Below are 27,673 nucleotides of genomic sequence, written 5' to 3'. Positions count from 1 at the left end.
AGCAGGAACCACCACAGTCAGTACGCACTGCTGTAATAATAGCAGGTACCACCAATCAGAATGCACTGCTGTAATCATAGCACGTACCACCACATTATGCACTGCTGTAATCATAGCAGGTACCACCACAGCAGTATGCACTGCTGCAGTGAAAGCAGGATACCACCACAGTCGGTATTCACTGCTGTAGTCATAGCAGGATACCAACCCAGTCAGTATGCACTGCTGTCGTGATGGCAGGTCGCACCAGAGTCGGAATACACTGCTGTAGTTATAGCAGGTACCACTACAGTATGCACTGCTGTTATCATAGCAGGTACCACCAGTCAGTATGCACTGCTGTAATCATAGCACGTACCACCAGAGTATGCACTGCTGTAATCCTAGCAGGTACCACTGTTGTATATATAGGTGTTACGAAAATTGATGAAAATAATGAAAATTAAATGAAATTTGAAATTTGCATAATTTCTCCGAAATGATGTTAATTATGCACATAAATTATGCTGATTCGAGAGATAATCGTATTAATTTATGCGAGTGGGCGTGGTTAGGATAATGCAGGTCGTTATGGATTATCAGGTCGAGCCTCGGTGACTAGGATTGTGTTATGAATTGGAATGACGCAATTAATCGTATGCATTGACGCAGGCGTTGTGAGCGTGAATGAGAGAGAGAGTCGATTCGACTCTGCTCTTTAATTCCGTATTATCGATAAGGATACGATTACTCTCGATTGAACATTACGAATTATGTGTGTTATGGATTATGTGTGGTGATAGTGTGCTTATGATAGGTCCCCAGGATTCAGATCTCATACGCAGAACAATATTATGCAGAATTTCAGGAAGAATCACACACAAACCTGCTTTGATCAATTTTATTTTCTAGCTAACTTAAATTTTTGGATAATATGAAAACTCAATCTCGGGATGTTGGAATTTCAACACAGCGTTAACATGATACCATCACGATTGCGTTGTTTCACCTCGATAGCGGCACCTGTGGTTAATTCCCGACGCGTAACGCAATCGATCGGTTGTTGAGAGAGAGAGATTAAAAACAAGCGAACTATTCTATCAAAACCTTAACCTTATAATATGCAAACTCGTATTCTTGAATGATTACACAACACGGCACTCGGTCTTTGATTCGTATCCAATCCTTAACACATTCTGATATGCGAAATTATTATGCTTGAAATCGTCAGCACAGTACCATGGCGATGTTCGTTCATTGATTCATCAACGATTATGCAATTAAAGCGTTCGACTGAAATAATTCTGATTGCCTCATCAACGTAACTCAATGGGTGGCGATGTTTTTCGTTATCAGCTAATAGTTGACGCAGTTATCATGAGTCTTGTATGTTTAATTGGAGGGTTATTGATTTCTTGCGTTGAGCAAACGCCTAGGTTGATTTCCTTCTCAAAAAAAAATGTTTGTTCGTTGTGTAGCGGTGGGGGAGTGAGGAGGGAGTGTGGGGGAGAGGCATACGAACGACTGCCAGTTTCTGTCCACCGCTGGCTGGATGAGTCAGCACGACGCTCGCCGTCGTCGCGCCGATGGGTGTTGAGTGCGGGGCCGCTTCCCTCTCAGCCCTGGTGACGCGAAGTTGCGCGCTGTAGCACGCTGGTGGCACGCTGTTGGCACGCGCTGTTGCTGGTGCACGCTGGTGGCGCGCTGTTGGCACGCGCTGGTGCTGATGCTGGTGCTGATGGCACGCTGGTTGCGCGGGCTCCCTCTCCTTGAAGATGCGCGAACGCGCCCGTGCTGGTTCGCTGATAGCAGTTTCTCTCCACTGCTGGCTGAGCTGCTGCACGCTCTTGCTTGGCGTTGCTGGCCGCGCTCTTTCTCCTTGAAGATGCGCGAACGCGCCCGTGCTGATTCGCTGACAGCAGTTTCCTTCACTGCTGGATGAGCTGCGCCTGTGCGCGCTCTTTCCGCTGCTGTAGTATCTGACGCTGCGCTCGCGGGCGACATGTCAAGTTTTTCTTCTGCTGAGTGAGCCGAGTCGCACGCGCTCTCTTTGTTGAGGTTGTTGGCGGCTCTCTGACAGCAGGTTTTTTCCACTGCTGTATGACTCAAGTCGCACGCGCTTGGTCACTGGTTTGCTGAAGTTGTTGGCGGCTGCTCGTGCTTTTCCGCTGCTGGTTGAGCCACGTTGCACGTGCTTTCTTTGTGGAGATGCTCGAGCGCTCTCAGCGCTGATTCGCTGATACTTTGTTGGCAGCTGGCCAAGACTCGTGTTTGTAACTACGTCCTCCCGACACCCCTCTCGGGTTACCGAGGTTCGCATTGATATGATGGAGTTATTAGAAAGAAAAATAATTTTCATCCTGAGTTTAAGAGGTCCGTTTCCAGATTGTTGGAATCCATATCCCTTGGTTCTGTAAGGTTCTATAATGGAATATCGTTTAAGGTTAACACGTTGTTATTATTAATATTATATTGCAATTTTCTTTAAAACTTTGTTTGCCTGGTTGCCGTGTGTGGGGTGGGATGTGTCTCCTCATCAAACCCGGCTGGCTTAAAGGTGAAAATCATTTGATAGCGAATTAATTATTGGATAATAATTCACTGATGTATCTGGTGGCCTGGTCTTGATTGGAGTGAGCGCGAGGACCGCTAACTTTAGCTTATTCTTGTTATTGCATTTTAAATTTGAACCGTTGTTTTAATGACAAAGGAAAAAAATATATATGGTTTAACCCGTGGGCGTCCTCGTTTCTGGTTTGCGGAGGGCTTCCCTCTGCGTGACCTCCCTTAGGGCACATCAAACACTTGTTCATCTGGAGATCTTCGCAGATAGCTGCTAACATCCTCGCCTCGAGAGTTTTATTATTTCTTTATTTTTTAATGGTCTGTTTATGATCGACATCTGGTTTTTCGTGTGCCTGGCTTACGGGTTTTATTGATTATTTTGTTTGTTTGTTAAAAAAAGAATGTTATATATAACGTAAATATTGTTAAAATCAATTTTGGAAAAGGCTCATATACAACACCACCACAGCAGTATGCACTGCTGTAATAGCAGGTACCACCACAATATGCACTGTTGTAATCATAGCAGGTTCCATCACAGTATGCACTGCTGTAGTGAAAGCAGATACCACCACAATCGGTATACACTGCTGTCGTGATAGCAGGTACGACAACAGTCGGTATACACTGCTGTAGTGATAGCAGTTACCACCACAGTCGGTATACACTGCTATAGTGATAGCAGGTACCACCACAGTATGCACCTCTGTAATCATAGCAGGTCCCACCACAGTCAGTATGCACTGCAGTAATCATAGCAGGTCCCACCACAGTCCTTATGCACTGCTGTAATCATAGCAGGTCCCACCACAGTTCCTATGCACTGCTGTCATCATAGTAGGTACCACCACACTCAGTATGCACTGCTGTCGTGAAAGCAGGAACCACCACAGTCAGTATGCACTGCTGTAATCATAGCAGGTACCACCAGTCAGTATGCACTGCTGTAATCATAGCAGGTTCCATCACAGTATGCACTGCTGTAATGAAAACAGGTACCACCACAATCGGTATATACTGCTGTCGTGATAGCAGGTACGACCACATTCGGTATACACTGCTGTAGTGATAGCAGGTACCACCACAGACGGTATACACTGCTTTCGTGATAGCAGGTACCACAACAGTCAGTATACACTGCTGTAGTGATAGCAGGTACCACCACAGTATGCACCTCTGTAATCATAGCAGGTCCCACCACAGTCTTTATGCACTGCTGTTATCATAGCAGGTACCACCACAGTCAGTATGCGCTGCTGTAATCATAGCAGGTACCACCACAGTCAGTATGCACTGCTGTTATCATAGCAGGTACCACCACAGTCAGGTTGCACTGCTATCGTGAGAGCAGGAACCACCACAGTCAGTATGCACTGCTGTAATAATAGCAGGTACCACCAGTCAGTATGCACTGCTGTAATCATAGCACGTACCACGACATTATACACTGCTGTAATTATAGCAGGTACCGCCACAGCAGTATGCACTGCTGCAGTTAAAGCAGGATACCACCACATTCAGCATGCAATGCTGTAGTCATAGCAGGAGACCACCACAGTCGGTATTCACTGCGGTAGTCATAGCAGGATACCACCACAGTCGGTATACACTGCGTTCGTGATAGCAGGTACCACAACAGTCGGTATACACTGCTGTAGTGATAGCAGGTTCCACCACAGTATGCACTGCTGTAATCATAGCAGGTCCCACAACAGTCATTATGCAGTGCGCTTATCATAGCAGGTACCACCACAGTCAGTATGCACTGCTGTAATTATAGCAGGTACCACCACAGTCAGTATGCACTGCTGTGGTGAAAGCAGGAAACACGAGAGTATTTATGCACTGATGTTGTGAAGGCAGGTCCCACCACAGTCAGTATGCACTGCTGTAATCATAGCAGGTGCCATAAGTCAGTATGCACTGCTGTAAGCATAGCACGTACCACCACAGTATGCACTCCTGTAATCCTAGCAGGTACCACCACAGCAGTATGCACTGCTGTATAAACAGGTACCACCACAATATGCACTGTTGTAATCATAGCAGGTTCCATCACAGTATGCACTGCTGTAGTGATAGCAGTTACCACCACAGTCGGTATACACTGCTTTCGTGATAGCAGGTACCACCACAGTATGCACCTCTGTAAACATAGCAGGTCCCACCACAGTCAGTATGCACTGCTGTTATCATAGCAGGTCCCACCACAGTCCTTTTGCACTGCTGTAATCATAGCAGGTCCCACCACAGTCCTTATGCACTGCTGTCATCATAGTAGGTACCACCACAGTCAGTATGCACTGCTGTCGTTTAAGTAGGAACCACCACAGTCAGTATGCACTGCTGTAATCATAGCAGGTACCACCAGTCAGTATGCACTGCTGTAATCATAGCAGGTTCCATCACAGTATGCACTGCTCTAATGAAAGCAGGTACCACCACAATCGGTATACACTGCTGTCGTGATAGCAGGTACGGCCACAGTCGGTATACACTGCTGTAGTGATAGCAGGTACCACCACAGATGGTATACACTGCTTTCGTGATAGCAGGTACCACAACAGTCGGTATACACTGCTGTAGTGATAGCAGGTACCACCACAGTATGCACCTCTGTAATCATAGCAGGTCCAACCACAGTCCTTATGCACTGCTGTTATCATATCAGGTAACACCACAGTCAATATGCGCTGCTGTAATCATAGCAGGTACAACCACAGTCAGTATGCACTGCTGTCATCACACCAGGTACCACCACAGTCAGGTTGCACTGCTATCGTGAATGCAGGAACCACCACAGTCAGTATGCACTGCTGTAATAATAGCAGGTACCACCAGTCAGTATGCACTGCTGTAATCATAGCACGTACCACCACATTATGCACTGCTGTAATCATAGCAGGTACGACCACAGCAGTTTGCACTGATGCAGTGAATGCAGGATACCACCACATTCAGCATGCAATGCTGTAGTCATAGCAGGAGACCACCACAGTCAGTATGCACTGCTGTCGTGATAGCAGGTCGCACCAGAGTCGGTATACACTGCTGTAGTTATAGCAGGTACCACCACAGTATGCACTGCTGTAATCATAGCAGGTCACACAACAGTCATTATGCAGTGCTGTTATCATAGCAGGTACCACCACAGTCAGTATGCACTGCTGTAATTATACTAGGTACCATCACAGTCAGTATGCACTGCATTAATCATAGCAGGTACCACCAGTCAGTATGCACTGCTGTAATCATAGCACGTACCACCACAGTATGCACTGCCTGTAATCCTAGCAGGTACCACCACAGCAGTATGCACTGCTGTAATAGCAGGTACCACCACAATATGCACTGCTGTAATCATAGCAGGTTCCACTACAGTATGCACTGCTGTAGTGAAAGCAGGTACCACCATTAATCGGTATACACTACTGTCGTGATAGCAGGTACGACCACAGTCGGTATACACTGCTGTAGTGATAGCAGGTACCACCACAGTCGGTATACACTGCTGTCGTGATATCAGGTACCACCACAGTCGTTATACACTGTTGTAGTCATAGCAGGTACCATCACCGTCGGAATACACTGCTGTAGTGATAGCAGGTACCACCACAGTATGCGCTGCAGTAATCATAGGAGGTCCCACCACATGTCCTTATGCACTGCTGTTATCATAGCAGGTACCACCACAGTCAGTATGCGCTGCTGTAATCATAGCAGGTACCACCACAGTCAGTATGCACTGCTGTTATCATAGCAGGTACCACCACCAGTCAGTATGCACTGCTGTAATCATAGCACGTACCACCACAGTATGCACTGCTGTAATCCTAGTATGTACCACCACAGTCCTTATGCACTGCTGTAATCATAGCAGGTTCCACCGCAGTCCTTATGCACTGCTGTGATCATAGCAGATACCACCAGTCAGTATGCACTGCTGTAATCATAGCACGTACCACCACAGTATGCACTGCTGTAATCCTAGTAGGTACCACCACAGTCCTTATGCACTCTTGTAATCATAGCAGGTCCCACCACAGTCCTTATGCACTGCTGTAATCATAGCAGGTACCACGAGTCAGTATGCACTGCTGTAATCATAGCACGTACCACCACAGTATGCACTGCTGTAATCCTAGCAGGTACCCACAGCAGTATGCACTGCTGTAATAGAAGGTACCCCCACAATATGCACTGTTGTAATCATAGCAGGTACCACCACAGTATGCACCTCGGTAATCATAGCAGGTCCCACCACAGTCAGTATGCACTGCTTTTATCATAGAAGGTACCACCACAGTCAGTATGTGCTGCTGTAATCATAGCAGGTACCACCACAGTCAGTATGCACTGCTGTTATGAAAGCATGTGCCACCACAGTATGGATTGCTGTAATCATAGCAGGTCCCACCACAGTCCTTATGCACTGCTGTCATCATAGCAGGTACCACCACAGTCAGTATGCACTGCTGTCGTGAAATCAGGAACCACCACAGTCAGTATGCACTGCTGTAATCATAGCAGGTACCACCGGTCAGTATGTACTGCTGTAATCATAGCAGGTTCCATCACAGTAGGCACTGCTGTAGTGAAAGCAGGTACCACCACAATCGGTATACACTGCTGTCGTGATAGCAGATACGACCACAGTCGGTATACACTGCTGTAGTAATAGCAGGTACTACCACAGAAGGTATACACTGCTTTCGTGATAGCAGGTACCACAACAGTCCGTATACACTGCTGCAGTGATACCAGGTACCACCACAGTATGCACCTCTGTAATCATAGCAGGTCCCACCACAGTCCTTATGCACTGCTGTTATCATAGCAGGTACCACCACAGTCAGTATGCGCTGCTGTAATCATAGCAGGTACCACCACAGTGAGTATGCACTGCTGTTATCATAGCAGGTACCACCACAGTCAGGTTGCACTGCTATCGTGAAAGCAGGAACCACCACAGTCAGTATGCACTGCTGTAATAATAGCAGGCACCACCAGTCAGTATGCACTGCTGTAATCACATCACGTACCACCACATTATGCACTGCTGTAATAATAGCAGGTACCACCACTGCAGTATGCACTGTTGCAGTGAAAGCAGGATACCACCACATTCAGCATGCAATGCTGTAGTCATAGGAGGATACCACCACAGTCGGTATTCACTGCTGCAGTCATAGCAGGATACCAACCCAGTCAGTATGCACTGCTGTAATCATAGCAGGTCACACAACAGTCATTATGCAGTGCTGTTATCATAGCAGGTACCACCACAGTCAGTATGCACTGCTGTAATTATACTAGGTACCATCACAGTCAGTATGCACTGCATTAATCATAGCAGGTACCACCAGTCAGTATGCACTGCTGTAATCATAGCACGTACCACCACAGTATGCACTGCCTGTAATCCTAGCAGGTACCACCACAGCAGTATGCACTGCTGTAATAGCAGGTACCACCACAATATGCACTGCTGTAATCATAGCAGGTTCCACTACAGTATGCACTGCTGTAGTGAAAGCAGGTACCACCATTAATCGGTATACACTACTGTCGTGATAGCAGGTACGACCACAGTCGGTATACACTGCTGTAGTGATAGCAGGTACCACCACAGTCGGTATACACTGCTGTCGTGATATCAGGTACCACCACAGTCGTTATACACTGTTGTAGTCATAGCAGGTACCATCACCGTCGGAATACACTGCTGTAGTGATAGCAGGTACCACCACAGTATGCGCTGCAGTAATCATAGGAGGTCCCACCACATGTCCTTATGCACTGCTGTTATCATAGCAGGTACCACCACAGTCAGTATGCGCTGCTGTAATCATAGCAGGTACCACCACAGTCAGTATGCACTGCTGTTATCATAGCAGGTACCACCACCAGTCAGTATGCACTGCTGTAATCATAGCACGTACCACCACAGTATGCACTGCTGTAATCCTAGTATGTACCACCACAGTCCTTATGCACTGCTGTAATCATAGCAGGTTCCACCGCAGTCCTTATGCACTGCTGTGATCATAGCAGATACCACCAGTCAGTATGCACTGCTGTAATCATAGCACGTACCACCACAGTATGCACTGCTGTAATCCTAGTAGGTACCACCACAGTCCTTATGCACTCTTGTAATCATAGCAGGTCCCACCACAGTCCTTATGCACTGCTGTAATCATAGCAGGTACCACGAGTCAGTATGCACTGCTGTAATCATAGCACGTACCACCACAGTATGCACTGCTGTAATCCTAGCAGGTACCCACAGCAGTATGCACTGCTGTAATAGAAGGTACCCCCACAATATGCACTGTTGTAATCATAGCAGGTACCACCACAGTATGCACCTCGGTAATCATAGCAGGTCCCACCACAGTCAGTATGCACTGCTTTTATCATAGAAGGTACCACCACAGTCAGTATGTGCTGCTGTAATCATAGCAGGTACCACCACAGTCAGTATGCACTGCTGTTATGAAAGCATGTGCCACCACAGTATGGATTGCTGTAATCATAGCAGGTCCCACCACAGTCCTTATGCACTGCTGTCATCATAGCAGGTACCACCACAGTCAGTATGCACTGCTGTCGTGAAATCAGGAACCACCACAGTCAGTATGCACTGCTGTAATCATAGCAGGTACCACCGGTCAGTATGTACTGCTGTAATCATAGCAGGTTCCATCACAGTAGGCACTGCTGTAGTGAAAGCAGGTACCACCACAATCGGTATACACTGCTGTCGTGATAGCAGATACGACCACAGTCGGTATACACTGCTGTAGTAATAGCAGGTACTACCACAGAAGGTATACACTGCTTTCGTGATAGCAGGTACCACAACAGTCCGTATACACTGCTGCAGTGATACCAGGTACCACCACAGTATGCACCTCTGTAATCATAGCAGGTCCCACCACAGTCCTTATGCACTGCTGTTATCATAGCAGGTACCACCACAGTCAGTATGCGCTGCTGTAATCATAGCAGGTACCACCACAGTGAGTATGCACTGCTGTTATCATAGCAGGTACCACCACAGTCAGGTTGCACTGCTATCGTGAAAGCAGGAACCACCACAGTCAGTATGCACTGCTGTAATAATAGCAGGCACCACCAGTCAGTATGCACTGCTGTAATCACATCACGTACCACCACATTATGCACTGCTGTAATAATAGCAGGTACCACCACTGCAGTATGCACTGTTGCAGTGAAAGCAGGATACCACCACATTCAGCATGCAATGCTGTAGTCATAGGAGGATACCACCACAGTCGGTATTCACTGCTGCAGTCATAGCAGGATACCAACCCAGTCAGTATGCACTGCTGTCGTGATACAAGGTCGCACCAGTGTCAGTTTCCACTGCTGTAGTTATAGCAGGTACCACCACAGTATGCACTGCTGTAATCATAGCAGGTCCCACAACAGTCATTATGCACTGCTGTGGTGAAAGCAGGAACCACGAGAGTCTTTATGCACTGCTGTTGTGAAAGCAGGTACCACCACAGTCAGTATGCACTGCTGTAATCATAGCACGTACCACCACGGTATGCACTGCTGTAATCCTAGCAGGTACCACCACAGCAGAATGCACTGCTGTAATAGCAGGTACCACCACATTATGCACTGCTGTAATCATAGCAGGTTCCACTACAGTATGCACTGCTGTAGTGAAAGCAGGTACCACCACAATCGGTATACACTACTGTCGTGATAGCAGGTACGACCACAGTCGGTATACACTGCTGTAGTGATAGCAGGTGCCAAAACAGTCGGTATACACTGCTTTCGTGATAGCAGGTACCACAACAGTCGGTATACACTGCTGTAGTGATAGCAGGTACCACCACAGTATGCACTGCTGTAATCATAGCAGGTCCCACAACAGTCATTATGCAGTGCTGTTATCATAGCAGGTACCACCACAGTCGGTGTGCAATGCTGTCATTATAGCAGGTACCACCACAGTCAGTATGCACTGCTGTGGTGAAAGCAGGAACCACGAAAGTCTTTATGCACTGATGTTGTGAAAGCAGGTACCACCACAGTCAGTATGCACTGCTGTAATCATAGCAGGTACCATCAGTCAGTATGCACTGCTGTAATCATAGCCAGTACCACCACAGTATGTACTGCTGTAATCATAGCAGGTACCACAACAGCAGTATGCACTGCTGTTATAGCAGGTACCACCACAATATGCACTGCTGTAATCATAGCAGCTTCCTCAATAGTATGCACTGCTGTAGTGAAAGCAGGTACCACCACAGTCGGTATACACTTTTGTCGTGATAGCAGGTACCACCACAGTCGGTATACACTGCTGTAGTCATAGCAGGTACCACCACTGTCGGTATACACTGCTGTCGTGATAGCACGTACCACCACAGTCGGTATACACTGCTGTAGTGGTAGCAGGTACCACCACAGTATGCGCTGCTGTAATCATAGCAGGTCCCACCACAGTCCTTATGCACTGCTGTTATCGTAGCAAGTACCACCACAATATGCCCTGCTACAATCATTGCAGGTGCCACCACAGTTAGTATGTGCTGCTGTAATCATGGCAGGTACCACCACAGTCGGTATGCACTGCTGTAGTCATAGCACGTACCACCACAGTATGCAATGCTGTAGTCATAGCAGGATACCACCACAGTCGGTATACACTGCTTTAGTCATAGCAGGATACCACCACAGTCAGTATGTACTGTTGTCGTGGTAGCAGATACCACCAAAGTCGGTATACACTGCTGTAGTTATAGCAGGCACCACCACAGTATGCACTGCTGTAATCATAGCAGGTCCAACAACAGTCATTATGCAGTGCTGTTATCACAGCAGGTACCACCACAGTCAGTATGCGTTGCTGTAATTGTAGCAGGTACCACCACAGTCAGAATGCACTGCTGTGGTGAAAGCAGGAACCACCACAGTCAGTATGCACTGCTGTAATCATAGCAGGTACCACCAGTCAGTATGCACTGCTGTAATCATAGCACGTACCACCACAGTATGCACTGCTGTAATCATAGCAGGTACCACCACAGCAGTATGCACTGCTGTAATAGCAGGTACCACCACAATATGCAATGCTGTAATCATAGCAGGTTCCTCCACAGTATGCACTGCTGTAGTGAAAGCAGGTACCACAACAGTCGGTATACACTGTTGTCGTGATAGCAGGTACCACCACAGTCGGTATACACTGCTGTAGTGATAGCTGGTACCACAACAGTATGCACTGCTGTAATCATAGCAGGTCCCACCACAGTCCTTATGCACTACTCTTATCATAGCAGGTACCACCACAGTCAGTATGCGCTTCTGTAATCATAGCAGGTTCCACAACAGTCATTATGCAGTGCTGTTATCACAGCAGGTACCACCACAGTCAGTATGCATTGCTGTAATCATAGCAGGTACCACCACAGTCAGTATGCACTGCTATAATTATAGCAGGTACCACCACAGTCAGAATGCACTGCTGTGGTGAAAGCAGGAACCACCACAGTCAGTATGCACTGCTGTAATCATAGCAGGTACCACCAGTCAGTATGCACTGCTGTAATCATAGCACGTACCACCACAGTATGCACTGCTGTAATCATAGCAGGTACCACCACAGCAGTATGCACTGCTGTAATAGCAGGTACCACCACAATATGCACTGCTGTAATCATAGCAGGTTCCTCCACAATATGCACTGCTGTAGTGAAAGCAGGTACCACAACAGTCGGTATACACTGCTGTCGTGATAGCAGGTACCACCACAGTCGGTATACACTGCTGTAGTGATAGCAGGTACCACTCCAATCGGTATACACTGCTGTCGTGATTGCAAGAACCACAACAGTCGGCATACACTGCTGTAGTGATAGCTGGTACCACAACAGTATGCACTGCTGTAATCATAGCAGGTCCCACCACAGTCCTTATGCACTACTGTTATCATAGCAGGTACCACCACAGTCAGTATGCGCTTCTGTAATCATAGCAGGTTCCACAACAGTCATTATGCAGTGCTGTTATCATAGCAGGTACCACCACAGTCAGTATGTGCTGCTGTAATCATAGCAGGTACCATCACAGCTAGTATGCACTGCTGTGGTGAAAGCAGGAACAATGAGCGTCTTTATGCACTGATGTTGTGAAAGCAGGTACCACCACAGTCAGTATGCATTGCGGTAATCATAGCAGGTACCACCAGTCAGTATGCACTGCTGTAATCATAGCAAGTACCACCACAGTATGTACTGCTGTAATCATAGCAGGTACCACAACAGCAGTATGCACTGCTGTTATAGCAGGTACCACCACAATATGCACTGCTGTAATCATAGCAGCTTCCTCAATAGTATGCACTGCTGTAGTGAAAGCAGGTACCACCACAGTCGGTATACACTTTTGTCGTGATAGCAGGTACCACCACAGTCGGTATACACTGCTGTAGTCATAGCAGGTACCACCACTGTCGGTATACACTGCTGTCGTGATAGCAGGTACCACCACAGTCGGTATACACTGCTGTAGTGATAGCAGGTACCACCACAGTATGCGCTGCTGTAATCATAGCAGGTCCCACCACAGTCCTTATGCACTGCTGTTATCGTAGCAAGTACCACCACAATATGCCCTGCTACAATCATTACAGGTGCCACCATAGTTAGTATGTGCTGCTGTAATCATGGCAGGTACCACCACAGTCGGTATGCACTGCTGTAGTCATAGCACGTACCACCACAGTATGCAATGCTGTAGTCATAGCAGGATACCACCACAGTCGGTATACACTGCTTTAGTCATAGCAGGATACCACCACAGTCAGTATGTACTGTTGTCGTGGTAGCAGATACCACCAAAGTCGGTATACACTGCTGTAGTTATAGCAGGCACCACCACAGTATGCACTGCTGTAATCATAGCAGGTCCAACAACAGTCATTATGCAGTGCTGTTATCACAGCAGGTACCACCACAGTCAGTATGCGTTGCTGTAATCATAGCAGGTACCACCACAGTCAGTATGCACTGCTATAATTATAGCAGGTACCACCACAGTCAGAATGCACTGCTGTGGTGAAAGCAGGAACCACCACAGTCAGTATGCACTGCTGTAATCATAGCAGGTACCACCAGTCAGTATGCACTGCTGTAATCATAGCACATCCCACCACAGTATGCACTGCTGTAATCATAGCAGGTCCAACAACAGTCATTATGCAGTGCTGTTATCACAGCAGGTACCACCACAGTCAGTATGCGTTGCTGTAATCATAGCAGGTACCACCACAGTCAGTATGCACTGCTATAATTATAGCAGGTACCACCACAGTCAGTATGCACTGCTGTAATCATAGCAGGTACCACCAGTCAGTATGCACTGCTGTAATCATAGTTCGTACCACCACAGTATGCACTGCTGTAATCATAACAGGTACCACCACAGCAGTATGCACTGCTGTAATAGAAGGTACCACCACAATATGCACTGCTGTAATCATAGCAGGTTCCTCCACAGTATGCACTGCTGTAGTGAAAGCAGGTACCACAACAGTCGGTATACACTGCTGTCGTGATTGCAGGTACCACAACAGTCGGTATACACTGCTGTAGTGATAGCTGGTACCACAACAGTATGCACTGCTGTAATCATAGCAGGTCCCACCACAGTCCTTATGCACTACTGTTATCACAGCAGTTACCACCACAGTCAGTATGGGTTGCTGTAATCATAGCAGGTACCACCACAGTCAGTATGCACTGCTATAATTATAGCAGGTACCACCACAGTCAGAATGCACTGCTGTGGTGAAAGCAGGAACCACCACAGTCAGTATGCACTGCTGTAATCATAGCAGGTACCACCACAGCAGTATGCACTGCTGTACTAGCAGGTACCACCACAATATGCACTGCTGTAATCATAGCAGGTTCCTCCACAGTATGCACTGCTGTAGTGAAAGCAGGTACCACAACAGTCGGTATACACTGCTGTCGTGATAGCAGTTACCACCAAAGTCGGTATACACTGCTGTAGTGATAGCAGGTACCACTCCAGTCGGTATACACTGCTGTCGTGATAGCTGGTACCACAACAGTATGCACTGCTGTAATCATAGCAGGTCCCACCGCAGTCCTTATGCACTACTGTTATCATAGCAGGTACCACCACAGTCAGTATGCGCTTCTGTAATCATAGCAGGTCCCACAACAGTCATTATGCAGTGCTGTTATCATAGCAGGTACCACCACAGTCAGTATGTGCTGCTGTAATCATAGCAGGTACCATCACAGTCAGTATGCACTGCTGTGGTGAAAGCAGGAACCACGAGAGTCTTTATGCACTGATGTTGTGAAAGCAGGTACCACCACAGTCAGTATGTACTGTTGTAATCATAGCAGGTACCACCAGTCAGTATGCCCTGCTGTAATCATAGCACGTACCACCACAGTATGCACTGCTGTAATTCTAGCAGGTACCACCACAGCAGTATGCACTACTGTAATAGGAGGTACCATCACAATTTGCACTGCTGTAATCATAGCAGGTTCCACCACTTTATGCACTGCTGTAGTCATAGCAGGATACCACCACAGTCAGTATGCATTGCTGTCGTGATGGCAGGTACCACCAGAGTGGGTATACACTGCTGTAGTTATATCAGGTATCCACCACAGTATGCACTGCTGTAATCATAGCAGGTACCACCACAGTCAATATGCGCTGCTGCAATCATAGCAGGTACCACCACAGTCAGGTTGCACTGCTGTCGTGAAAGCAGGAACCACCACAGTCAGCATGCACTGCTGTTATAATAGCAGGTACCACCAGTCAGTATGCACTGCTGTAATCATAGCACGTACCACCACAGTATGCACTGCTGTATTAATAGCTGGGACCACCACAGCAGTATGCACTGCTGTAGTGAACGCAGGATACCACCACATTCAGCATGCAATGCTGTAGTCATAGCAGGATACCACCACAGTCGGTATACACTTCTTTAGTCATAGCAGGATACCACCACAGCCAGTATGCACTGCTGTTGTGGTAGCAGGTACCACCAGAGTCGGTATACACTGCTGTAGTTATAGCAGGTAACACCACAGTATGCACTGCTGTAATCATAGAAGGTGCAACAACAGTCATTATGCAGTGCTGTTATCATAGCAGGTACTACCACAGTCAGTATGCACTGCTGTAATCATAGCAGGTACCACCACAGTCAGTATGCACTGCTGTAATTATAGCAGGTACCACCACAGTCAGAATGCACTGCTGTTTTGAAATCAGGAACCACGAGGGTCTTTATGCACTGCTGTTGTGAAAGCAGGAACCACCAGTCAGTATGCACTGCTGTAATCATAGCAGGTACCACCAGTCAGTATGCACTGCTGTAATCATAGCAGGTACCACCACAGCAGTATGCACTGCTGTAATAGCAAACACCACCACAATATGCATTGCTGTAATCATAGCAGGTTCCTCCACAATATGCACTGCTGTAGTGAAAGCAGGTACCACCACAGTCGGTATACACTGCTGTAGTGATAGCAGGTACCACTCCAGTCAGTATACACTGCTGTCGTGATTGCAGGTACCACACCAGTCGGTATGCACTGCTGTAGTGATAGCAGGTACCACCACAGTATGCGCTGCTGTAATCATAGCTGGTACCACCACAGTCCTTATGCACTACTGTTATCATAGCAGGTACCACCACAACATGCACTGTTGTAATCATACAGGTACCACCACAGTCAGAATGCACTGCTGTTATCGTAGCAAGTACCACCACAATATGCACTGCTACAATCATTGCAGGTGCCACCACAGTTAGTATGTGCTGCTGTAATCATGGCAGGTACCACCACAGTCGGAATGCACTGCTTTAATCATAGCACGTTCCACCACAGTATGCAATGCTGTAGTCATAGCAGGATACTACCACAGTCGGTATACACTGTTGTAGTCATAGCAGGATACCACCACAGTCAGTATGCATTGCTGTCGTGATAGCAGGTACCACCAGAGTGGGTATACACTGCTGTAGTTATAGCAGGTACCACCACATTTTGCACTTCTGTAATCATAGCAGGTCCCACCACAGTCCTTATGCACTGCTGTTATCATAGCAGGTACCACCACAGTCAGTATGCGCTGCTGTAATAATAGCAGGTACCACCACAGTCAGTATGCACTGCTGTAATCATATCAGGTACCACCACCGTCAGTATGCACTGCTGTCGTGAAAGCAGGAACCACCAGAGTCTTTATGCACTGCTGTTGTGAAAGCAGTTACCCCCACAGTCAGTATGCACTACTGTAATCATAGCACGTACCACCACAGTATGCACTGCTGTAATCCTAGCAGGTACCACCACAGCAGTATGCACTACTGTAATAGGAGGTACCATCACAATTTGCACTGCTGTAATCATAGCAGGTTCCACCACTTTATGCACTGCTGTAGTGAAAGCAGGTACCACGACAGTCAGTATACACTGCTTTCGTGATAGCAGGTACCACAACAGTCGGTATACACTGCTGTAGTGATAGCAGGTATCCACCACAGTATGCACTGCGGTTTTCATAGCAGGTACCACCACATTCAATATGCGCTGCTGCAATCATAGCAGGTACCACCACAGTCAGTATGCACACTGTTATCATAGCAAGTACCACCACAGTCAGGTTGCACTGCTGTCGTGAAAGCAGGAACCACCACAGTCAGTATGCACTGCTGTTATAATAGCAGGTACCACCAGTCAGTATGCACGGCTGTAATCATAGTACGTACCACCACAGTATGCACTGCTGTATTAATAGCAGGGACCACCACAGCAGTATGCACTGCTGTAGTGAACGCAGGATACCACCACATTCAGCATGCAATGCTGTAGTCATAGCAGGATACCACCACAGTCGGTATACACTGCTTTAGTCATAGCAGGATACTACCACAGTCAGTATGCACTGCTGTTGTGGTAGCAGGTACCACCAGAGTCGGTATACACTGCTGTAGTTATAGCAGGTACCACCACAGTATGCACTGCTGTAATCTTAGAAGGTCCAACAACAGTCATTATGCAGTGCTGTTATCATAGCAGGTACCACCACAGTCAGTATGCACTGCTGTAATCATAGCAGGTACCACCACAGTCAGTATGCACTGCTGTAATTATAGCAGGTACCACCAGTCAGAATGCACTGCTGTTTTGAAAGCAGGAACCACGAGGGTCTTTATGCACTGCTGTTGTGAAAGCAGGTACCACCACAGTCAGTATGCACTGCTGTAATCATAGCAGGTACCACCAGTCAGTATGCACTGCTGTAATCATAGCAGGTACCACCACAGCAGTATGCACTGCTGTAATAGCAGGCACCACCACAATATGCATTGCTGTAATCATAGCAGGTTCCTCCACAATATGCACTGCTGTAGTGAAAGCAGGTACCACCACAGTCGGTATACACTGCTGTCGTGATTGCAGGTACCACCACAGTTGGTATACACTGCTGTAGTGATAGCAGGTACCACTCCAGTCGGTATACACTGCTGTCGTGATTGCAGGTACCACACCAGTCGGTATGCACTGCTTTTGTGAAAGCAGTTACCACCACAGTCAGGATGCACTACTGTAATCATAGCACGTACCACCACAGTATGCACTGCTGTAATCCTAGCAGGTACCACCACAGCAGTATGCACTACTGTAATAGGAGGTACCATCACAATTTGCACTGCTGTAATCATAGCAGGTTCCACCACTTTATGCACTGCTGTAGTGAAAGCAGGTACCACGACAGTCGGTATACACTGCTTTCGTGATAGCAGGTACCACAACAGTCGGTATACACTGCTGTAGTGATAGCAGGTATCCACCACAGTATGCACTGCGGTTATCATAGCAGGTACCACCACAGTCAAAATGCGCTGCTGCAATCATAGCAGGTACCACCACAGTCAGTATGCTCTGCTGTTATCATAGCAGGTACCACCACAGTCAGGTTGCACTGCTGTCGTGAAAGCAGGAACCACCACAGTCAGTATGCACTGCTGTTATAATAGCAGGTACCACCAGTCAGTATGCACTGCTGTAATCATAGCACGTACCACCACAGTATGCACTGCTGTATTAATAGCAGGGACCACCACAGCAGTATGCACTGCTGTAGTGAACGCAGGATACCACCACATTCAGCATGCAATGCTGTAGTCATAGCAGGATACCACCACAGTCGGTATACACTGCTTTGGTCATAGCAGGATACCACCACAGTCAGTATGCACTGCTGTTGTGGTAGCAGGTACCACCAGAGTCGGTATACACTGCTGTAGTTATAGCAGGTACCACCACAGTATGCACTGCTGTAATCATAGAAGGTCCCACCACAGTCCTTATGCACTACTGTTATCATAGCATGTACCACCACAGTCAGTATGCGTTTCTGTAATCATAGCAGGTCCCACAACAGTCATTATGCAGTGCTGTTATCATAGCAGGTTCCACCACAGTCAGTATGTGCTGATGTAATCATAGCAGGTACCACCTCAGTCAATATGCAATGCTGTAACAGCAGGTACCACCACAGTGAGTATGCACAGCTGTAGTCATAGGACACCACCACAGTCAGTATCCACTGCTGTAATCATAGCAGGTATCACCAGTCAGTATGCACTGCTGTAATGATAGCACGTACCACTACAGCTATGTTCACTGCTGTAGTGAAAGCAGGTTCCACCACAGTATCCACTGCTGTAATCATAGCAGGTACTACCACAATCAATATGCACTGCTGTAGCGATAGCAGGTACCACCACAGTCAGTATGCACTGCTGTAATCAAAGCAGGTACTACCACAATCAGTATGCACTGCTGTAGCGATAGCAGGTACCACCACAGTCAGTATGCACTGCTGTAATCATAGCATGTACCACCACAATCAGTATGCACTGCTGTAGCGATAGCAGGTACCACCACAGTGAGTATGCACTGGTCTAGGCAAAGCATGTCCCACCAAAAGTAGGTATGCACTGCTGTAGTCATAGCAGGTACCACCACAGTCAGTATGTACTGGTCTAGGGATAGCATGTCCCACCAAAAGTATGTATGTACTGCTGTAGTCATAGCAGGTACCACCACAGTCAGTATGCACTGCTGTAATCATAGCAGGTACTACCACAATCAGTATGCACTGCTGTAGCGATAGCAGGTACCACCACAGTCAGTATGCACTGCTGTAATCATAGCATGTACCACCACAATCAGTATGCACTGCTGTAGCGATAGCAGGTACCACCACAGTGAGTATGCACTGGTCTAGGCAAAGCATGTCCCACCAAAAGTAGGTATGCACTGCTGTAGTCATAGCAGGTACTACCACAGTCAGTATGTACTGGTCTAGGGAAAGCATGTCCCACCAAAAGTGTGTATGCACTGCTGTAGTCATAGCAGGTACCACCACAGTCAGTATGCACTGCTGTAATCATAGCAGGTACTACCACAGCCAGTATGCACTGCTGTAATCATATTAGGTACCACCACAGTCAGTATGCACTGCTGTAATCATAGCAGGTACCACCACAATCAGTATGCACTGATGTAGTGATAGCAGGTACCACCACAGTGAGTATGCACTGGTCTAGGGAAAGCATGCCCCACCAAAAGTAGGTATGCACTGGTCTAGGGAAAACATGTCCCACCAAAAGTAGGTATGCACTGCTGTAGTCATAGCAGGTACCACCACAGTCAGTATGCACTGGTCTAGGGAGAGCATGTCACACCAAAAGTAGGTATGCACTGCTGTAGTCATAGCAGGTACCACCACAGTCAGGTTGCACTGCTGTCGTGAAAGCAGGAACCACCACAGTCAGTATGCACTGCTGTTATAATAGCAGGTACCACCAGTCAGCATGCACTGCTGTAATCATAGCACGTACCACCACAGTATGCACTGCTGTAATCATAGCAGGGACCACCACAGCAGTATGCACTGCGGTAGTGAACGCAGGATACCACCACATTCAGCATGCAATGCTGTAGTCATAGCAGGATACCACCACAGTCGATATACACTGCTTTAGTCATAACAGGATACCACCACAGTCAGTATGCACTGCGGCCGTGGTAGCAGGTACCACCTCAGTCAATATGCAATGCTGTAATAGCAGGTACCACAACAGTGAGTATGCACAGCTGTAGTCATAGGACCCCACCACAGTCAGTTTCCACTGCTGTAATCATAGCAGGTATCACGAGTCAGTATGCACTGCTGTAATGATAGCACGTACCACTACAGCTGTGTCCACTGCTGTAGTGAAAGCAGGTTCCACCACAGGATCCACTGCTGTAATCATAGCAGGTACTACCACAATCAGTATGCACTGCTGTAGCGATAGCAGGTACCACCACAGTCAGTATGCACTGCTGTAATCATAGCAAGTACCACCACAATCAGTATGCACTGCTGTAATCATAGCAGGTACTACCACAATCAGTATGCACTTCTGTAGCAATAGCAGGTACCACCACAGTCAGTATGCACTGCTGTAATCATAGCATGTACCACCACAATCAGTATGCACTGCTGTAGTGATAGCAGGTACCACCACAGTGAGTATGCACTGGTCTAGGCAAAGCATGTTCCACCAAAAGTAGGTATGCACTGCTGTAGTCATAGCAGGTACCACCACAGTCAGTACGTACTGGTCTAGGGATAACATGTCCCACCAAAAGTAGGTATGCACTGCTGTAGTCATACCAGGTACCACTACAGTCAGTATGCACTGCTGTAATCATAGCAGGTACTACCACAGCCAGTATGCACTGCTGTCATCATATTAGGTACCACCACAGTCAGTATGCACTGCTGTAATCATAGCAGGTACCACCACAATCAGTATGCACTGATGTAGTGATAGCAGGTACCACCACAGTGAGTATGCACTGGTCTAGGGAAAGCATGTCCCACCAAAAGTAGGTATGCACTGGTCTAGGGAAAACATGTCCCACCAAAAGTAGGTATGCACTGCTGTAGTCATAGCAGGTACCACCACAGTCAGTATGCACTGGTCTAGGGAGAGCATGTCACACCAAAAGAAGGTATGCACTGCTGTAGTCATAGCAGGTACCACCACAGTCAGGTTGCACTGCTGTCGTGAAAGCAGGAACCACCACAGTCAGTATGCACTGCTGTTATAATAGCAGGTACCACCAGTCAGTATGCACTGCTGTAATCATAGCACGTACCACCACAGTATGCACTGCTGTAATCATAGCAGGGACCACCACAGCAGCATGCACTGCGGTAGTGAACGCAGGATACCACCACATTCAGCATGCAATGCTGTAGTCATAGCAGGATACCACCACAGTCGATATACACTGCTTTAGTCATAACAGGATACCACCACAGTCAGTATGCACTGCTGCCGTGGTAGCAGGTACCACCTCAGTCAATATGCAATGCTGTAATAGCAGGTACCACAACAGTGAGTATGCACAGCTGTAGTCATAGGACACCACCACAGTCAGTTTCCACTGCTGTAATCATAGCAGGTATCACCAGTCAGTATGCACTGCTGTAATGATAGCACGTACCACTACAGCTGTGTCCACTGCTGTAGTGAAAGCAGGTTCCACCACAGGATCCACTGCTGTAATCATAGCAGGTACTACCACAATCAGTATGCACTGCTGTAGCGATAGCAGGTACCACCACAGTCAGTATGCACTGCTGTAATCATAGCAAGTACCACCACAATCAGTATGCACTGCTGTAATCATAGCAGGTACTACCACAATCAGTATGCACTTCTGTAGCGATAGCAGGTACCACCACAGTCAGTATGCACTGCTGTAATCATAGCATGTACCACCACAATCAGTATGCACTGCTGTAGTCATAGCATGTACCACCACAGTCAGTACGTACTGGTCTAGGGATAACATGTCCCACCAAAAGTAGGTATACACTGCTGTAGTCATACCAGGTACCACCAGAGTCAGTATGCACTGCTGTAATCATAGCAGGTACTACCACAGCCAGTATGCACTGCTGTCATCATATTAGGTACCACCACAGTCAGTATGCACTGCTGTAATCATAGCAGGTACCACCACAATCAGTATGCACTGATGTAGTGATAGCAGGTACCACCACAGTGAGTATGCACTGGTCTAGGGAAAGCATGTCCCACCAAAAGTAGGTATGCACTGGTCTAGGGAAAACATGTCCCACCAAAAGTAGGTATGCACTGCTGTAGTCATAGCAGGTACCACCACAGTCAGTATGCACTGGTCTAGGGAGAGCATGTCACACCAAAATAAGGTATGCACTGCTGTAGTCATAGCAGGTACCACCACAGTCAGGTTGCACTGCTGTCGTGAAAGCAGGAACCACCACAGTCAGTATGCACTGCTGTTATAATAGCAGGTACCACCAGTCAGTATGCACTGCTGTAATCATAGCACGTACCACCACAGTATGCACTGCTGTAATCATAGCAGGGACCACCACAGCAGTATGCACTGCTGTAGTGAACGCAGGATACCACCACATGCAGCATGCAATGCTGTAGTCATAGCAGGATACCACCACAGTCGGTATACACTGCTTTAGTCATAACAGGATACCACCACAGTCAGTATGCACTGCTGTCGTGGTAGCAGGTACCACCAGAGTCGGTATACACTGCTGTAGTTATAGCAGGTACCACCACAGTATGCACTGCTGTAATCATAGCAGGTCCAACAACAGTCATTATGCAGTGCTGTTATCATAGCAGTTACCACCAAAGTCAGTATGTGCTGCTGTAATCTTTGCAGGTACCACCACAGTCAGTATGCACTGCTGTAATTATAGCAGGTACCACCACAGTCAGAATGCACTGCTGTGGTGAAAGCAGGAACCACGATAGTCTTTATGCAATGCTGTTGTGAAAGCAGGTCCCACCACAGTCAGTATGCACTGTAATCATAGCAGGTACCACCAGTCAGTATGCACTGCTGTAATCATAGCACGTACCACCACAGTATGCACTGCTGTAATCATAGCAGGTACCACCACAGCAGTATGCACTGCTGTAATAGCAGGTACCACCACAATATGCACTGCTGCAATCATAGCAGGTTCCTCCACCGTATGCACTGCTGTAGTGAAAGCAGGTGCCACCACAGTCGGTATACACTGCTGTCGTGATAGCAGGTACCACCACAGTCGGTATACACTGCTGTAGTGATAGCAGGTACCACTCCAGTCGGTATACACTGCTGTCGTGATTGCAGGTACCACAACAGTCGGTATACACTGCTGTAGTGATAGCTGGTACCACCACAGTATGCACTGTTGTAATCATAGCAGGTCCCACCACAGTCCTTATGCACTACTGTTATCATAGCAGGTACCACCACAGTCAGTATGCGCTTCTGTAATCATAGCAGGTCCCACAACAGTCAATATGCAGTGCTGTTATCATAGCAGGTACCACCACAGTCAGTATGCGCTGCTGTAATCATAGCAGGTACCACCACAGTCAGTATGCACTGCGGTAATTATAGCAGGTACCACCACAGTCAGAATGCACTGCTGTGGTGAAAGCAGGAACCACGAGAGTCTTTATGCAATGCTGTTGTGAAAGCAGGTACCACCACAGTCAGTATGCACTGTAATCATAGCAGGTACCACCAGTCAGTATGCACTGCTGTAATCAAAGCACGTACCACCACAGTATGCACTGCTGTAATCATAGCAGGTACCACCACAGCAGTATGTACTGCTGTAATAGCAGGTACCACCACAATATGCACTGCTGTAATCATAGCAGGTTCCTCCACAGTGTGCACTGCTGTAGTGAAAGCAGGTGCCACCACAGTCGGTATACACTGCTGTCGTGATAGCAGGTACCACCACAGTCGGTATACACTGCTGTAGTGATAGCAGGTACCACTCCAGTCGCTATACACTGCTTTCGTGATTGCAGGTACCACAACAGTCGGTATACACTGCTGTAGTGATAGCTGGTACCACCACAGTATGCACTGTTGTAATCATAGCAGGTCCCACCACAGTCCTTATGCACTACTGTTATCATAGCAATTACCACCACAGTCAGTATGCGCTTCTGTAATCATAGCAGGTCCCACAACAGTCAATATGCAGTGCTGTTATCATAGCAGGTACCACCACAGTCAGTATGCGCTGCTGTAATCATAGCAGGTACCACCTCAGTCAATATGCAATGCTGTAATAGCAGGTACCACCACAGTGAGTATGCACAGCTGTAGTAATAGGACACCACCACAGTCAGTAGCCACTGCTGTAATCATAGCAGGTATCACCAGTCAGTATGCACTGCTGTAATGATAGCACGTACCACTACAGCTGTGTCCACTGCTGTAGTGAAAGCAGGTTCCACCACAGTATGCACTGCTGTAATCATAGCAGGTACTACCACAATCAGTATACACTGCTGTAGCGATAGCAGGTACCACCACAGTCAGTATGCACTGCTGTAATCATAGCAGGTACCACAACAATCAGTATGCACTGCTGTAATCATAGCAGGTACTACCACAATCAGTATGCACTGCTGTAGCGATAGTAGGTACCACCACAGTCAGTATGCATTGCTGTAATCATAGCATGTACCACTACAATCAGTATGCACTGCTGTAGTGATAGCAGGTACCACCACAGTGAATATGCACTGGTCTAGGCAAAGCATGTCCCACCAAAAGTAGGTATGCACTGCTGTAGTCATAGCAGGTACCACCACAGTCAGTATGTACTGGTCTAGGGAATGCATGTCCCACTAAAAGTATGTATGCACTGCTGTAGTCATAGCAGGTACTACCACAGTCAGTATGCACTGCTGTAATCATATTAGGTACCACCACAGTCAGTATGCACTGCTGTAATCATAGCAGGTACCACCACAATCAGTATGCACTGGTGAAGTGATAGCAGGTACCACCACAGTGAGTATGCACTGGTCTAGGGAAAGCATGTCCCACCAAAAGTAGGTATGCACTGCTGTAGTCATAGCAGGTACCACCACAGTCAGTTTGTACTGGTATAGGGAGAGCATGTCCCACCAAAAGTAGGTATGCACTGGTCTAGGGAAAACATGTCCCACCAAAAGTAGGTATGCACTTCTGTAGTCATAGCAGGTACCACCACAGTCAGTATGCACTGGTCTAGGGAGAGCATGTCCCACCAAAAGTAGGTATGCACTGCTGTAGTCATAGCAGGTACCACCACAGTCAGTATGCACTGCTGTAATCATAGGTACCACCACGGTCGGTATGCACTGCTGTAATCATAGGAGGTACCACCACAATATGCACTGCTGTAATAATAGCAGGTCCCACCACAGTCAGTATGCACTGCTGTAGTCATCGTAGATACTGCTATTCAGCTGGTAGATAATGCTAAATAGAGTTAGTAGATACTAAAACAGTCAGTATATACCACTACGGTCAGTAAATACTGCTACAGTCAGCAAATACGACTACACAGACAGTAGATACTACTACGGTCCGTAGTCACTGCTATAGAGTCAGTAGATACTGCTATACAGTCAGTAGATACTGTCATAGAGTTAGTAGTTACTACTATAGTCAGTGCATACTACTATAGCGTCAGCAGATACTACTATGGAGTTAGTTCATAATAAAGGTTTTTGGGTTAGATCGTGTTATTTATAAATGTCGTAACCCTCCACCACCCGACATGGCCAATCAGCAAAAAAAGTGTCACGTTGACAAAAGACAAATAATTCACTACTTTAGCCCACCGGTGTGTTGAAGAGTGAATCCACATTTACAGTTTGAGTACGACGTTTCGCTGGTAAATACATCCAGCATCATCGGGCAATTCGCCAGAATGGTAAAGCCCTCGCTTGCTCCCGGTTTTATATAGAGCAGCAGGGTGACGTCATCACTTAACTCATATCAGGTGCAGTGATTAGAGGCGGAGGGGGGGTATTGTAATTATATAATCGATTAGTAATCAGTCATTGGTTATGATTAGTAATGAGTTGTAGATTAGTAATTAGTTGTAATGTGTTAGTGATTATATGCTATGTTAGTAATCCGTTAATTAGTATGTGTTTCCCCTATAAGGAATTGTAATGTGCATTCATATTCTTAGCTTCCTCGGCAAAGCCACGCCGAAGGGAAACAACAAAACAACAAACATAGATATTCTATTATTTTATTGCTTCCCCCCCCAACGTGACTCCACCGAAAGAGCCAAGAACATGAATCACTGCAGTCACGAAAGCTTTAAATCAAAATGTAGTGTATTATTTAATAATACGCTTCCAGGCCGCACTAAGCCTGTAGCTGTCAGAGCGATTAAAGTTATTCTTATTCCTCTCAATTTCAATGGATTCTCTAATTAGTCTTTGCCAGTAATAATTAGTTTTACACAACGCTGCAACATTGTCAAAATCAATTGAGTGTCCTTGTTGACAAGCATGTTCTGCCACTGCCGACAGTTGTGTTTGAGATAATTTAATATTTCTCTGATGTTCTTTTAGTCTTACGCTGATGTTACGTCCCGTCTGTCCAATGTAGCAGCTGCCACATAAACAATTAATCCGATATACACCTTCTGTTGATAATTTAGGTAATGCGTCTTTAGTGCAAGATACTAGTTTTTGAATTTTGTGTACTGTACCAAATCTTACTGTAATGTTTTGCTTTTGCAAAACACGGGCTGACACTTTTTTTGCTGATTGGCCGTGTCAGGTGGTGGAGGGTTACGACACATTTATAAATAACGCGATCTAACCCAAAAACCTTTATTATGAATATTGGTCGCGAAAGCCTACGTGTTAAATAGAGTTAGTTGTTACTACTATAGAGTCGGTAGATACTACTGTAGGGCCAGTAGATACGATTATGGTCAGTCATTACTGCTGCAGTCAGTAAATACTACTAAACAGTCAGTAGCTACTACTGGCTCAGTAGATACTACTGTACAGTCAGTAGATACAACTACAGAGTCAATTGATACTACTTACTCTGTTGTATGTAAGGTGTGTAGGTATAGATACTTACACTTGGTTAAATATATTTTTTGAAGG

Source organism: Petromyzon marinus, chromosome 25, assembly GCF_048934315.1.
Source record: "Petromyzon marinus isolate PM22_M1 ecotype Great Lakes invasive population chromosome 25, UKy_Petmar_22M1.pri1.0, whole genome shotgun sequence".
NCBI classification, from domain to species: domain Eukaryota; kingdom Metazoa; phylum Chordata; class Hyperoartia; order Petromyzontiformes; family Petromyzontidae; genus Petromyzon; species Petromyzon marinus.
Note: the sequence above shows the minus strand (reverse complement) of the source record.